At 33.0% G+C, this 17,090-nt stretch overlaps 1 protein-coding gene across 2 annotated transcripts in view; it reads left to right on the top strand.

The window, feature by feature from the left end:
* LOC119641117 (DNA-binding protein RFXANK) overlaps positions 1-16,659 on the top strand; it is a 39,147-nt gene extending 22,488 nt beyond the window's left edge. For both annotated transcript variants that reach the window (XM_038039575.1, XM_038039576.1), the window contains exon 4: positions 16,229-16,659. The gene's annotated coding sequence lies outside the window, so the exon portion shown is untranslated. The remainder of the gene's footprint in view (positions 1-16,228) is intronic.
* Positions 16,660-17,090: the final 431 nt, after the last annotated feature.

The following is a 17,090-nucleotide window of genomic DNA, read 5'->3' as shown; positions in this document are numbered from 1 at the left end:
GAAGATGAAGAAGATGGACAAATTATTCCACATTACGTCGGTGTTCAAAGGTACCAACAGTTTCGGACTCATTTGCGTCACCCATGAACTTCTGAGCCTTAATTGACTTTATAATGTAAGCTTACAGGAGATATCGATGAAGAACTAAGAAATACTAATAAGTGAACAAAAACACGCAGATATTCTAAACGTTATCGTTTTCACAGATGGGTTACGCTTACAGTGTGCTGACACCTATGCCAGAAGTAAAGACAAAACTAGTGCGTTTTGAGTAGAAGAGGCTTGCAAAATCTTTCGCGATTAATCGCATCCTGAAACTTTACAGGTTTTCTGATGGCTAACTGCGGGTGGTATAAACGGAATGACGTAAATTATATTGTCCTTTGCGTTTGAAATGGATATAATGTAAGAAAAGGTACGCTACATAATAAGGTCCCACACGGTACGTTCTACCTGCTTGTCTGGAATAACAAGCGTGTAGTAAAATACGAGAGCAAATTAGTACTTGGTAAACCAAGAATCTGTTGCAATGGACAAAATCTGGAAGAGAGGGGAGAATGGGGACAGCAGCTGATTGTTGTGTAAAACAACAAAATTAGTGGTAGAGATTCTGTCTGTTTTATATGCTGTGTATAAGGGTTAACTCCGCCGAATTTTGGTTACATTTTCAATAAACAAACATTAGTAGTGTGATTTTGCCGGAAGCAAAAGCCTGCTATCATTTGGATACCGCTGTTACTTTCCGTAGTTACGGGCATGTTTGGTTTCTATTTGGGCTACTATGGCATATGTTTATTAAAAGTCAGCACATTGAGCGATTTCTTTATTGTCAATTAGTCGATATTATTTTGATTTCCTTAGAAATTGTACGACCCACAGATGGCACTCATTATATTACAGCATATTATGCAGTTGTTGTTGAAATCATACGAAGCGGTAATGAAACTTATCGTATCCCTAAGCATAATTGGGTAGTTTGTTGAGAAAAAAGACTGAACTGCTTGTTTTTTACTTTTAATTTGATCGCTATATTAATATGTAACCATTTGACTTTGTTTCCAGATAATATGGTATGGAATTTCCACCAAAAATAACAAACTTCGTCCTATTGTTTGAATTACTTAGAATTGTTTATTCGAATTGTTCTACTTTGTTGCCTGGTCAAATAAGCCATGAAAAATTCGGTTTTAAGCGTACAAGTATCTTTGATTTACTCCTTCTTTACTACTCCTGTGAGATTTTTAGGGACGCTAACGACTACTTGCGGTAATTGAAATAGTTTATAAGCCGTGAAATGAACGAAAATCAGCTGTGGAAAGCTCTCTCTTAATAAGTCTGGGAAACAGCTTTCAGTATTAATTTTAGGGATACGCAAAGAACCATTTGCTTAGAATAGCTTGGAAATTTATTTGTTTTAAAATTTTATTTGAGAACATATATCTAAACAAAATTTCTGTATTTAAATTGAACAACGATGATAAGGGAACCGGTTCATTAATATTCCTCTTAAATTTTCTTATTGATTATTTACTGTGGTGAAGCATTAAGGCATTTTCTTCTAATATATTCTAAGAATTTATGCCTGTTGGCATACCAAGCTTTCGATAATTGATAATCCTTACTACTTATTATCCTACCTTAAGTGAAAATAATTGAAAAGAATAATTAATCCCAGTCTCGATTATTTTATTGTATATTGAATTTTTTTTTCTTGTTTGTTTATGCACGGCGTTTGTAGCGAGGGCTGTATGCCTTTTGAATCTATATTTCCAATGACTTGTAAGAAGATCTCTTAATTTGACGAAAAATAGTAACTGAAAATAACTGGGAAATTGGTGGAAAATAGCAATTCAAATGAAATTTCAATCAGACAATCGCATAAAGAAGAGGTAAATAAATAAATTTCCGCCTAATGTGTCGAAATAACTGAGTAAAGGACTGACATTTTGATGGACATCTGAGGGTAAATCCATTCATTCACAACCAACCAGACCCTTTTAGCCATAAATGTACGCTTTGAAACGTACCCCCCGAGACTTTAGTGTACATGTTTGGCTATATATACACATATCTGCGTGTTTGTATGTACGTAACATATTTACATATGTTTCACGTTCTAAATACGTGCGCGTGTATCTCATGTAAATTAGGCGCCAATATTATTAGCTTTTAGTTAAATTTTCAAATTTTCGTTTTATTTGGCATTTAATTTTGGGCCATGTTCCACTGTAGCGTATTTATCTATTTATTTATTTTTAGAAGGTGTATTTTAAAGATGCCATTTAGGGTTCAACAAGCGTTAATTTTTTTCAAGCGAAAAAACCCAACATTAATGACACTCACTGTAGATGTCTTCTGTAACCACAACCCTTGCTCTTATTAAAAACTCTTAACCACCAAAGGCGATGCATGCCGAAATTTCATCTCACTTTGTTCATTACAAGGGCTATACTAGCTTGAAAAGTACTGTAGCGAATCGTCTTCGACGAAAATGGTTTTAAAAGGTGTCACAGGGACAACGATAAGCTGAACCCAATGGGCCTCCACAGGAGACAATCGGGGCCGGGTAAGAGTTAGTTATATCAAAAAAAAAAAAAAAAAATATGAAGTGCATTTTTTTAGGGTCTTGACAAATCGTTGTGTACGACGAAAGGCATTAAAATATTAAAGAAGCGTTGGATTCATTGTGTCATTTTTAAAGGAGGGGACTGTATTTTTTCATGATAATTTTAAAAAAGTATTATTTTTTTCCTTAGTCTCTTATGAATTATTTATGATATATTTGCCGCATACGAAAAGATATAAAGTATGAAATATACTTAAAATCACTTTTTCCTCGGAGGGTGTCAATATCCTTTAAAACTTTAGTCTTACAATTTATTTCTCTGTCTTGATTAATAATAACAATAATAATAACAGGAAAAGAACGAAAGATTGACGTTTTTGCGGCAAGGTTTTCCTTGCAATGAAGATCAAATTTGTGTGTTTTTAAATTGAGTTTAATTAGTCAAACATAGAGAGAGAAGAGTTATGGTAGGCAGGTATGGCGAGACCTAATCTTTATGCACGCGGCGCCCTGTAAGAAATGGTATAAATTTGAGGAAAATCCGACTGAGAGTTAGTTGCGTTGCCTGAAATTCAGAACGTTGTTCCACGCAGTGGAACAGCTGCCACACACAATTGTTGAATTTCATGCCGCTTTGTAAATATCTGCTTCATCTGTTGTGCATATTTGATAAAAAGTAGAAAATCATTTATGCAACGCTGAATAGCATAGATATAATTTTTAAATGGCTGAGCATTCCATCTCTAAAAAAAATTGTTCGCCAATCCGGTTTCTCAGTGCCGCATTTTTCAGTATTTCCGAATATGACCGAACAAACAGGACGATTATGGAACAGGACAGACGTGAGATTAGAAAACCGAAGATACACCGTAGAAAAAAGTTCCTTGAATATAGAAGAACTCCACAGAATCCTCTATTTATTTACAGTGAGGGGAAATGAAGGACAGGTGAAAATGCTTACAATTATTTAGAATTTTTGGCATTCCATGTTACATAGGAAGCATAGGAATATTTTGACATCTTTCATTTTCACTACGTAGTAGTAGTTATGCTTGATTGATGGTAGTGATGAAAAATTTTTGAACAGAACATTCAAGGCGTATTCGTACTACAAAACCGGGATGTTTTTTGCACATTTTACAAGTCACTATCTCCTTTCGGCACCTATAAATTTTATTGCATACTCGAATTCGGTTTTCTTCCATTCTTAGTTCTGAAAATGCATTTATCTCTTGACTGAGGTTTGATTTTATTAAACCACGAATAGACATTTTGTAACAGCTTCTCTTGGTATTTTAGTTATCATTTGTGTAACCGATGTGTATAAATAAATGTAATATGATTTTAAAAGACTTTCGCCATGGACACATAACAAATTCGGAGCATATATCTCATCCACTGTTTTGTTGTATTAAAATTTTGAACGCAACTGCGACTCGTTAGCAAATATTAGCGCACAATATTTCAAATTTTAGCAATCTCAGAGCAATCAAGAACTTATATATTAAATGTATTAGTAAATACGGTCCATCGAAATTTGTTGCTTCACGAGACATAACAGGTGCATTAAATTTTTCCAAAATTTGAGGTATAGGTAACTTAGATTGGCGGTTGAATGGTAATATAAATTCCAGTTGCTCACATATCGGTCAGTCAACAAGGCACATTTACGCCATTGCATATTGTTTAGTTTTAAACTGAAAAAAAACGCAATCGAATCAGCAGGAATGATTAAGAAGTTGGTTTGGCTGGTAAGTGATCAGCGAGGTTTCGAACAAAAAATGTTAGCATTGAAAACGATAAAAAAATTTGCGTACATCTGTGCAGCACGAGAAGTGATCCTCAATTAGGTCTCTGCACATCTCCCGGTTGGGGCATCCGCAAGCTACCCGATAATAGATGAAGGTTTGTTCTTCCATCTTGCAGATCTTAGATGTGAAACAGACAGTGCTTTCTTCTGAGATACGTGTTTGAGCGCATGGCTGACAAATTTGTAGTATTCGTATTAGAGCGAATCACTTACATTTCGTTAGCTGGTTGGGAATGAAAAAGCGAACTGCTTTTTTCTGACAGCTAGAGAAAGGGCTAAGTTGAAGGAAATTGACACTTATGCTCGTACAAAAAATTTCTAGGTGTTATAAATGGGGTAATAAATTCATTCACTTTATCACCAACGGCGGCCTCAAAAGCTTTGCTTTTTAAAGCATTTAGTACTTATATGCCTTCGTGTTCATTTTGCACCCTTATTGCCTTCCTCAAGTTATCCCCCGCATTTTAGAAGATAGAGTCTATGATTTGTTTTATGTAATTTATTTTGCTTTTGTTTATTCATTTACTCTTACTTTTATCATATTTATCGTCATGTTCTTCAATAGCTTTTTGCCATGTGTTCATTTGTTTTCATTATTTAATGTTTTTATGTTCTTTAGATTTGGTTGAACGTTTGCTTTTCATATTCTCCTGCCTGCATCAGCTTCGCCATTTCGTTTGTAATTTATATATATAAAAATTTTGCTGCAGCTTCTTCCTGAATGGGGCTGTACCTGTGAGCGAAATAATGGCAATGGCTAATCAAATTTCTGTGGAAAGCGAAAAATGATTTAAAAATACTTTTCAATATTTTAGAAATTTAAAACAGTTTAGCGTTTCTTCGCATACGCGTAAGCTCAATTTTTCTTTTAAGCATACCCGACGTATGCTATATTTTAGAAATAAAAAGGAGTTAAACACATTGAGCCAAAATTTTCCGCTGAAGCCTTTTGTATTGACGATATTTATGAAGTAACCGGCGGATAACAAATGATTCGTCTCATATTGGATGAAAATGTTTCCCTTACTGTTATTATTATTCACATTATTTTGGGTTCAACGCCCCGCAAAGGAGTCTATTTCGCTCTTCCGTACACATTCATCCAAGTGTTGTTCTTGCTGTCTTCTCAAAAGTGCCATTGAGGGGAGTTTTGTTTTATGGTATTTTCTTTCGTGTTTGTTGTTTTTTTGTTTAAGACTATAAAAACAAAAATGAAGAATAACCACATGTGCTTTTTAGAAGAGAGCGCTATAGTTTATTTTTAGTTGGCGGTGTTTTCCTTTTTTTAGCGTTTGACTTAAAACAATTTCAATAGCTTTTAGTGTAAGGTGTGCTTTTTTGTTTAGATAGGGGGTTGGCAGCAAAGTAAAGTATCCCATTCTCCCCTTCAAAGAGAAGAAATGCAAAAGAAGGGGATTATGTTTAATTAATTAATTACGCTTGATTTTTTACTTGGATTTCTCGTTTTATTAAATCAATACAAAGAGCGCCAGTCATTTTCCTGCGAATCAAGCCAAGCCCTGGTACCTTATTGCAGAAAAAAACAAGAAAAATACTTTAAGAGCCATCCACACAAAAAGTCTCCATGCACTTAATTTTGTATTGATAATATTGCAAGATAATATAACGCTACTTTCTGCAGTATGCTCCGAATTTTACTTTGATTATACCCTACATCGCTTGTAGTACAGGATATATTAAGTTAGTCCGGCCGTACGTAGCGGGTTTAAAACCATAAAATACCTTTTGTTGTACCGATCGATTCAGAATCATAGCCCGAATTGATCTGCGCCGTCCGTTTGTCCATCTGATGTCTGTCCATGTAATTTTTCGTTCAAACTACGGGTCGCAATTTTTGAGATATTTTGATGAAATTTCGTACAGTGACATGCTTTGATCCAAGGACGAACGTTATTAAGAATGGTTCGGATCGGTCCACTTTTTCGCACACTCCACATATTGCGCCCTATTCTGGAAAGTCGCTATATTAAAAAAAATTGCAATTTTCAAAATTTCTCAGGAAAAGTGGCCAAGTAATAGTATTTGGGCATTATAGATTGGTGTGAAAACTTTGGATCGGCTTCGCTAATGTTTGAAAATAAACTGCTAAAGAATCATGGTGATCTCCACCGTACGTACATATCCACTTCTTCTAGCTTTGAATATATGGCAGCTCTAAGAAGCATTGAATTAATAATTAATCGCACATTTTATTTCTAAGAAAATTTTCAATTCCTTGTAGCCTTGCCCACTCCACTATTACATACTGTACTGTATTCTGTGTTAAAAAACTGGTTTGAAAGTTATTACCACTCCAGGCAGATAATTAATTTCTTTTTATCAACGTTCATTGTGTGAATTTTCTACTATTTTAAGTAAGAAATATATCTCCACGAATTCTTCGAATTTCATTAAAACATTGTGTATTTTTTTCTGCCCCACTCTTTCTCTCTCTTTTCTGTTTATGAATGGTATTCGATGTAAATCGCCCTCTTTCAGACGATAATGTGATTCAAAATATCCTTAATTCGTGGAATTGTGTTTTCTGATTTTCTTTTCTGAGAGTTTCTTTTGCTTGCACTGGTGATGGTGGTTTATATAGTTATAATGAAATCAAAAGGGAAATAAAAAAAAAAATTAAAGAAAAAACTTTAGCGCCAAAAAATGCCTCGCCATCATTTTCGATGATGATCATTATCATAAGCAACCACAGTGTGCCTTGCGCTGCTTGATGCTAAAGGCATTAGGAAGAGTCTACCTAAAAAAATTTTCGATAAACAACCTCATCTATTAATAATTTTTTGCCATAAAATTGCCGCCAAAAAGATTCCAATCGGTTCGTCTCATATAAGTAGTAAGTGATCTTGATGAAGATGAAGATGATGACGATGATGATGTTGCTGTGTTGTGATGTGCTGTGCTGTTTTATTTTTCTTCCTTCGATGTATGCATTCAAATGTGCATAGGTGCGCGTGTTTTAGTGTGTGTGCGCGTGAGCGTATACGCATCATGCAATGTGGGAAAAAATATTTGCTTCAGTTTGTGTTTTTGATTCCACAACTTTGTCTCCGGTAAGACATAGGTGCGTACGTTGTACATTAAATTGCTTAAAATGGCAACAAATGAACTTAGCTCGCTTTTATCCTCAGTCCTTGAATATTATTGACGTTATTCTTTTTTTCTTCCAAAATCCCAGACAATCTTTGCCGATTTCACTTTAAAAAAAATCACCACTTACCCAAGAAAACAACATTAACTTTAAGAATTTTTGTTGTTTTTTTTTTTGGCGCGTAAATAGTTGTTTTGTTTTTCCCAGCAGTTGTTATGAATTTGTTTTACGAATTTTTAGGCAAACTTCGTTTGCTTTTCGTTGCCTTACATTCAACGATTCCTTTGTAAATCGCGCAACCAACGAACTAATGTCTCAGTTATAGCATATTCCAGTAAAGCTGTTAACGTTGATCATTATCATAAGTAGTAACAACTTCAACAACAATACTGACAAAATCAACAGTGTATCATCCAGTAAATGGACAATTTCTTATTTTCATTTTTTTTCTCTTTTATTTTATTTTTGTTTTTCAAATCATTATTGTGTTATTATTTATTTATTTATGGTTTCATTGTTTATCACTGTTGCGCTTCTTCTTAAAGTATTATTAACGTATTTACATTATGATACCTTCTCTATAATCACAAATTGTTTTTGGGCGTCTCAGTTTCGACCAGACAGCAGTTATCTCTGTTATTTGTCATCAATGATCTATTTACATTCATAGATTACAAAGATTATATACTTGCCTTATATTGTTTTACCCGCCACCGAAAATTGACGAATAAAACGTTTGCAACGCCCAGAAGGAAGCATCAGAGACCCCATAAAATATATAGTTATTCTTGATCAGAATCAAATTCTAAATTAATTTAAGCATGTTGTCGGTCTGTCCAACTCTGTATCTGTCAACCTGTGCGGCCGTATAATGTCTGTTGTAAACATACTCCTGGCCGCCAAAAAGGAAGCAAATAATTTGAAATTTGACAGAAACATTGGAAGTTCTTGTATGCAAGTTGGTATTGAAAATAGGACAAACCGGTCGAAGGACACGCCTACATTATTGCGTAAACTGAAGACAAAATGGATAAAAAATTGGGTTCATAAACTGTAGCTAATAAATCTAGAAAAGTTTTAACGTATATTCTATGTGCGATGCTGTAGTACCTCTGCAAAAATTGCCACGCCCACTTGGTTTTATAGTGTGCAATATATTGATTTTTTTCAAAACTTTTATAAAGCACAGAAACAAGGTTCAAAAACCGCCTAAAGTATATAAATTCTTAGCCAATTTCAAATTCGGAATGCGCCTAAACATATTCGTTTATTTCAGTGTTCATCCGTTCGTCTGCGCACTGTGTAGTGTGTTTGGTAAATATCCTCCACTTCGCAAAAATGAAGATATCGCTAACGAACTTGCAAAAAAAAATTGGAAAATGGCTTAAATATCACAAAGAAAACGGCAGCAATGCCCACAGGTCTATGTTGCAAAATCTGTGAGCACTTTAGTTTTTGGTGTTTTTTGCTTGTAGAGAACATAAAGTAGAACATTTCGACTTTTTTTCTAAAAATAGAAAAAATCAACTTTTTTTCGGAAGACTGCGCTGGGTATAAAAGATTCGATCTCGACCGATCTCTTACTTGTTCAATATTGAATTATGTGCAAAAATAAAACAAATAAAAAAATCATACACGACATCCTTTACTTTTTTCGTAAGAAAGGTGAAAAAATGATAAAAAGAAATGAATTTCTGTATTCAATAATATTAGATATGCTTGGCTGTCCGTAGAAATTTTTATCGCGTGTCCATCGTTGTTTATAAGTAACGACCGGAAAACCCAGAAACTGTAGGCCGATTGAGCCCATTTTCAATTCGCATGCAGGAACTTACAATGCCTTTGTTAAATTTTAAGATAATAGTTTCAATTTTGCGAACGGGGGAATGTTTGCAACTGACTTAACACGGACCACTACAGTTCTGTAAAAACTTTAGTTCAGTTCGTCAAATTTTCAAATCAAATATTGTGATTATAGGCTCTGCAAAGGCAAGTAGAGTTTTTCAACACATCTTTGTTGCAAAGTTTAAGCGATTGGGTTCTTTGTGTCCAAGATGCACGATTCCCTTTTCACGATGAGCCTTTGAAGTTCATAGTAGTAGGACACGGTATAAAAAGCGGTATTGGGTAAATTTTGACATCTTGACTTAACTGTAAACGTATAAATATTTATACCCTACACGCCTTGTGGTACAGAGTGTATGAAGTTAGTGCGGTCATATGTAACACGCAGAAGGGCTTTATTCCCGGCAAAAGTGGCTAAGGAATAATACATGCGCATTCTAAATTGGTGTAAAAACTTTCGACCAGCCGGGACAATTTTTGAACCTCTCAGATAATAAAAACTGAAGTTCATACGAAAAAAAGGTATAATTTTCATGATGAAAATTATATCATATTTAGTATAATTTAACATAAAAAAATTAAATGTACCTCTAGTAAGGACGTTCACGAAAATTGATTCTTTGAGAAGCAGAAAATTCAATAGTTTCAATACGTGCAGATCAAAATTGATCCATAATAGTAACATCTACGCCTATTTTTGGATCCTATCCGATGTAAGGATTAAGTTTGTATTACATAAGCTTGCGTTTTGGTCCCGTTTCCCCATAAATATACGCACGTGAAAAGTATGCTTTAACAAGATATAATTTTTGTGTTTTATTATAAAAATAAGAATTTTGTTAGACAAAGGGGTATTTAATGGTCGGCCTTGCCGGATTGTAATGTTCTTACTTGTTTGTTCTTTAATGTTGACTGTTGATTCAAAGCGAGTGAACGAAAAATGTTTTGTGAAATGCAGTCAACAAACTTAAGTTCGAAATTCTAATACGCCTCAAAAGCCTCAAGGCTTAACGTGCGCGGATTAGGGTTAATCTACATACACCTAATTGCCTATGACTAATATTTGAAGCTAAAATGACTAGCCTTTAAGGCATCTTAAGGCTATATAAAAAGAGAATTTTGAACAAAAGCAAACAATAAAGCGACATATTAAAATAATATTTAGCTAATCACTTTTATACTGTTCTTCTAAATGTGTCCTTGATGATTGCGCGGCCGTTAACATTTGTTTTACGTTGTAGAAAATAAACTTAAGTTCTTCGTAAGTCATTCCTCTCGCGTAAGATATTAAAATGAAGTTTTGCATAAATTTGGAAATGTTGTAAGAAAATTACGCTGAAAAGTTCGGAAAATTATTTCTACATTTTTCGAAATAAAATTCTATGTTTAGTTAGTAAATTTAGTTCCAGCGCATTTTCTATACATAAAAATATTTCCTTTGCTATTGGTATTGTGTTAACCTTAACATTAACAGGTCAATGTCTCGCGGTTTCTCTTCCAACTTTTCGATCTAATTTTGTATAATATATGATTGCTTGTTCAATGAATAAAGGATTTTATTTTAATAAATTTTCCATCAATCACGATTTGACTTCATTTATTTGTTTACCTTAGATGTCATTGAAGTATTTCACTTATTTCTCAAAATGTAGAAATTTGAAATCACGGAAAATTTTGCTCGTGTCTTGTTGTTGTTGTCGTTTCTTTCTTATCTTCTTTTTTTAATTCAGTTTTTTATCTTTAAAACTTAAATATTGCGTGTTAAAATGAAAAAAGGAAATAAAAGAGAAAACAATAACACTTGAAAGTTTCATTTAAATTTTTTCGTTTGAATTGTGGTTACTAGTGGAGTTAAAGTTTTAATTATACATCATCTCTGCATACATGGGGCAGGAAAATAAGCATCTGTTATTTTAAATACCGTTCGTTGCCTATTGTACTATACGATGTACAATCGAGAAAAAATAAAAATAAAATCATGAAATTTGAAAAACAGCGGAATATTTCTACCATTTTTCTTCTTCTTATTTTCAAGAAAAAATCGACAACAATAGGTATTAATTTAAGGCAAAAGGCTTTTATGTGTATATATATACATATATATATATATATATATATATATACATTTTTCTTTTTTTTTTTATAATAAAACATGAAATAATGAAACTAGTTGTGGAATTCCTATTGAAGATCAAAGTATGGCTCATTGCAAATACATATGAAAGATGACAACGCTCAAATATCCACCATGATCGCGTTTGCCTGCAGACTCCGTTACTACTCTATCACAATTTTCTGTAGCTTTTCTGCACATTGGATCGTTTAAGGAATAAGACTACCGTAATATATAATCAAAAGGAAAGGTGATAGAATAATAAACATCTGGGAGCTTACGCAGATTTAGATATTGAAAAAGAAAAAAGAATTTTCCAAAAACATTAAGAAAGAGGCTAACTGCCTCATCCGCTATCGCGCGACATGTCTATACGCTAGTGAAACGCGCAGGGGATTTTAAAAATATTAGGTATTGTGTGATTGGCAAGTATTTCAATACAAAATTTAAAATTCTTAACCAAAAAAATAATAAACTATGTTGAGATTAACTTATCGAAAACGTTCTACTATTCGATTTCTCCTTGGAATCTTGCTTTAAGAATATTGTGAAAAACTCTGACGAAAAAAATCAAAATCTTTGAAGTAGCAAAAGACATTTTTAAAGATTCGACATGTGTTATGGGACGCCTTTCTTAACACAATATCATTTTTATTAATCTGCAAGCGATCTTATTAATTTGTAAAGCTATCTTACTATCTTCGGATATTCTTCCTCACTCTCTTTCCTCGAACATGTTTTTCAGAAGGTGCGGCGGTTACCGCTGCTGTCATAGACAAAGACTCGCACGTTTCACAATTTGCACAAGGAGGCGGCAAGCATATTCACAACCAACTTTTAAAATTTCAGCCTATTAAATTCTATCGAGTTGCTTTCCGCCGTCCGCTAACGTTGTTTTTATTTTAATTCAACGTAAATGCTTTCTGAAGACATCTGTTAGTGTATAGAAGGAGTTAAAAATCAACGGATAAAATATTGCGTTGTAACTTTTCAACCAGGATTTAATTGACATAGATACTCTTTTCGGAGCGTTTGAGAAAGAACTCAAAATTTTAAGGTGCATTATTTTTGTATGTTATGAAGAGAAATTGATTTTTTTAAAAAATAACAGTGACATCACTCCTGGAGTTAGTTAAGGAATTATGGAATTATTAAGAAATCTATTCATTTTTTTTCCTGTATGGTTTCTCAATTTTGTTGCTGGATGATACTGATATAAACTACGCTTTTCAAAAACCCTAAAGAAAGCAATCTCTTCAATGTCAAAATATCGTGAAATTAATTGACCTGAAAACTCAACGCTTGCAAATGTTTTATATTTTTAATTTTTGTCTTATATAAATCTTATAATGTTAGTAAAAAATTCGCCAAACACTCTACACTCTACATTAGTGCTGAGGAATACATGTTTGTTGAATCATCAAGTCCACCTTGAGCGCAAGAAACTTCCCACTACTAGCACTTTTTGTTGACTCATTTGAAAGATTTGCAACACTAAAGAAAAAACAAATATTATGATATGCTATTTGTAAAAAACATTGGTTTTCATAATATGCTAGCATAATAATAATAACGCTTGCATACGTGTCTTTAAATAAAATTGCACACCATTGCAGTTGCAAATGTCAATTTAAGAAAGAAGTAGTGTTCAAGAAATGTTTAGTAATCATATTTAGGCGCGAGATTTGAAAGATCCTTTACTACACTTTACTTATGTACATTTTTGTCCTAATCCTTTAAGATTTACGATTAACAACAACAAGTAAAGTGACCGTAGCGGGCCAAGGCTCACCATTAAATACCCTACACCACTTGGATTCGTATAACGAATTTCGAAATAAGGCATAAGATTCTATGGGAAAATAACATGGTCATCGACATTGCAAATCATGGGGACAGGCGAAGTGATTAACAAACCTTACTCAAATATTTTCGGGAACGCGTGATGGAATCAATGGAGTTTCTTTTCAATTCTACCAAAAAAGAAACATCTAATTGCGATTCGCATGTATCTTGCAATCAAAATGCACCTAAAAAAATCTTTGATCAAACATTTTCCAAAATTTTCTTTAAATATATGGGCGAACGGACTACACGGTTTCCAATCCAATTCTTTAGTAAATTTCGGTACACTTGATACCAAATTTGTAGAATTGCTATTTTTAATACATTTATATAAATCATAATGAATTTCTTTTATGGACGACAAACAATTTTCTCTTTTGGTTTGCCCTTAAATAAGATAAATTTATTTATCCACGTTACAGAGAAGAATTTTGGGAAATTTTTCTTAATATATAAACAGAATACTTCAAAAAAAAGTATTTAAATGTATTAAACTTTTTCTTTTCTATTTTTAATATCTCCTTAGATACCTTACCTTATGGTTAAAAATGGCAAAATATGAATTTTTTTTTTTGAAAAGTTGTAGACTAAATTCCTTATGCCATAAAGAGAAATATGCAGCAGTATAACCACTAAAGACGTTTTGCAAATAAACACAAAACCGAAACAACGTTCGCTTTAAAACGAATTTTAGACACCCGTCCTCTATAGCTAACGAATGTATGAGCTACTTGAGAGTCTTAGTTATTAGCGTCCACCTTATGGACCCGCAAAGTCATATGTTTTTATAAGGAATGTAAGAATATATATACCAATAATATGATATTTACTTCATTTAACCAATTTGAGAATTCCGATTACAAAAATCTGATACTTTTTCTTTTCGCGTATTACAAATATTATAAAAAAATTATTATATAATTTTCTGATGAAGGCCATTAAAATAAAACAAAGGTTTCTTTAAAAAAAAAAAAAAAAAAAAAAATGTAAACTTGCAACCTGCAGATATGTAGACAGAGAAACAAAGAGGACAACCAGTTATCATCAGCTTCCTTCAAAAGTATATGTATAAAAAGTATTGCAACAGAACAGGCAAAATGAGGAGAATGCTTCGATCTGTTTGAGTTTGTTAGCAATACCGGCTTTCTAAAGTTAAAAGGAATTTGATTAAAAATTCTAGGAATTCCTTTAAATTAGATACAAGCCAGTAAGGAAGAAACGTACAATGATCCAAAAGAAGGTAAAAATTCTAAATAAATATATATTATTTTTTTTAAGAACTTAAACGAGACGAGTATATTAAAGAAGCACGTTTTTAGCTTCGATTTTTTTAATTTATTTTATAAGTAGAAGAGTAGAAGCGGTTCAGTCGGCATTAAGAGGCACGTATAGCATATCATGTCGATGATGAATGGTTTTTTTCTCTAAAACTTACATTCTAACGCATGCATTTCGAAAACACTTAAAAAAAAAAAAAAAAAAAAAAAAAAAAAAAAAAAAAAAAAAAAAAATGGGAAATTATTCAATAAGTTATAAGTTAGGATATAAATACGACTTATGATATTGATGTTGATGATCAGCAGTTGCCGAGATGAGTTGAAGAGACTTGCGACGTTATCAGATATGCGTGGGGAATGCATTTAAAATACCTTTCTAAGCGTTTAACGGTTTCGTAAATATCAATTAGAGGTGCAACAAGAGTTTTAATATTGAAATTCTTTTGCTTAAATAGTGCAGTATTTAAACCAAAGCGCATTAAACTGAAATTCTTAACACTCATCATTTGCAGAATACAGTAAAAGTTTCTTATTCGCGGGGGGATACATTCCATAAAATGCCGCGAATACAGAAACCGTGAATACGGAATGATAGTTTATATGGGATTATAGGGGACACGTTCCTAGGTGACAAAATAAAAAAAATCAAATATATAAAAAAATCAATTTAATTTAATGCGAATGTGCATTTAGTTTTCCCCTCTTTAGGCAATTTGTTATTTGGAGAAATTACTTAGCTGAAATGAAATAGTTTTGGGATTTTCGCAACAATACGTTATTCATTGAGTAATAAGGTTCCTGTCATTCTGTTTGTTTACATTCTCAAAAACCGCGAATAAAGAATACGGGAATTGGTCGCATTTTTTTCATCTGCGAATAGTGAAACCGCGAATAAGGAACTTTTACTGTATATCATTCAGGAAGTGTTTACCACAAAGTGTGAGATGGAAACGGAGAGGTGGTGGCCGCACTCTAGTAGTTGTTCACACAATCGTCAAGTGCTATGCCTTTACGGGCTGAGTAATCATTGTTGTTAGGATCAAAGTAAACTCCATCGCACTTGAGATTTGAATCCACGAGTCATGGTTTTTATATACTCAGCTACTCCTGTCAAACTTTTGTGAACCGTGGATACACACAATGGAAGTCCTATAAACTTCGCTATGAGCACGTAAACCAGGACAAATTGTATTATTGTGATTAGAATCATCAAATTATACCTATATGACCTATATACCAAATTTGAAATGCCAAGCGTATCGTTTCCATTCTTCTTAAGTTCGACATTCAGCTAAATGGATCAATGGGTGTATGATCAACTAAAACTTTTATTTCTTTCGAAAAGACCCACAATTAGTCCTTCGAAATTTTTTTATTAACTGCAAAACATCGTCCATTGTTGTTGTCAATGTAGATTTTACTTAAATATATCTTCAATTCTTTTCACTTACATCGTTTGACAATAACCCAAATTATTAGTTCAAACGAGTCTCTTAAGTTATGGCCTGAATGTTCAAAATGTGGAAATTTTTACTTGCAAATAGCAGCATATTAGTGCTTGTTTGGAATAATGTTTTTATAACCTTATTGCTATTTTTGTTTCATTCTTATTTTTCATTGCAACTAAACATTTATTTTCTTCCTTTACTAATTTTTTTTACAGATTTTTGTAAGATAAGCAAACTGTTAAAAAGAAACCCAAAAACTATATACAATTCCCTACTGCGGTCTTCGTGAGAAAGGCAGAGCCTCATAGTCACTGTGAAAGTAGCTGATAAATGTGAAAAGACAACAACAATTCCTGCGCGTCCAACCTCAATTAACAACAGTACTCAAACGTTGGCTGTCGAGGAAACTCTGCTATTGCTAGTGAATCATACCCATGCTGCTCTGCCTCCACCCGAAGTGAAAGGAGAAAAATTTAATAACAACAACAACAGCAACGATAGTGACAATAGAATTTGTTGTATCGAAACCGTAACATACGCCAGCTGCTGGTTTTGAAAGATTGAACGAAAATTCAATATTTAGCAGAGACTTCCTTATTTTGGGTTCGAAGGATAAAAAAAAATAGAAAAAAGAAAAAACACGAAACACCAGTAAATTTTTGTTTGGCTCCTTTGAGACTCAATGTTGGCTTTAATCAAAAACAAAACCGAAAAAGGGGTAGGTTTATATAATATAGTGGAGGGTGTGTGGAGTAAATATTTGTTTTTTTCTTGTATTCATATGAATTACTTGCAGAACACATTTTCAGTATATTTACATTTCAGTCATTAATCACCTGCTAGTTATCATTAAAAAAAAAAGAAAAACCATTTTCTTAATTATATTAGTGTATGTGTGTATACAGCGTCTTTACGTATATCGCTGTGTGCACGTTTATGTCGGCGTCTGCAAATTTAATTCAGTTTTCATTCATTAATTTCATTTGTGGGGAGAAAATCAATTATAACTAAAAAAAAGAAAAGTAGAGAAGCAACATTTTAGGCAAATCGTAAGAAGAAATGTGCTCTGCGATAAGG

This window comes from Glossina fuscipes, unplaced genomic scaffold (assembly GCF_014805625.2).
Source record: "Glossina fuscipes isolate IAEA_lab_2018 unplaced genomic scaffold, Yale_Gfus_2 142, whole genome shotgun sequence".
Taxonomy (NCBI): domain Eukaryota; kingdom Metazoa; phylum Arthropoda; class Insecta; order Diptera; family Glossinidae; genus Glossina; species Glossina fuscipes.
The sequence above is the reverse complement of the archived record's forward strand: the minus strand, read 5'-3'. Positions and strand labels throughout refer to the sequence as shown.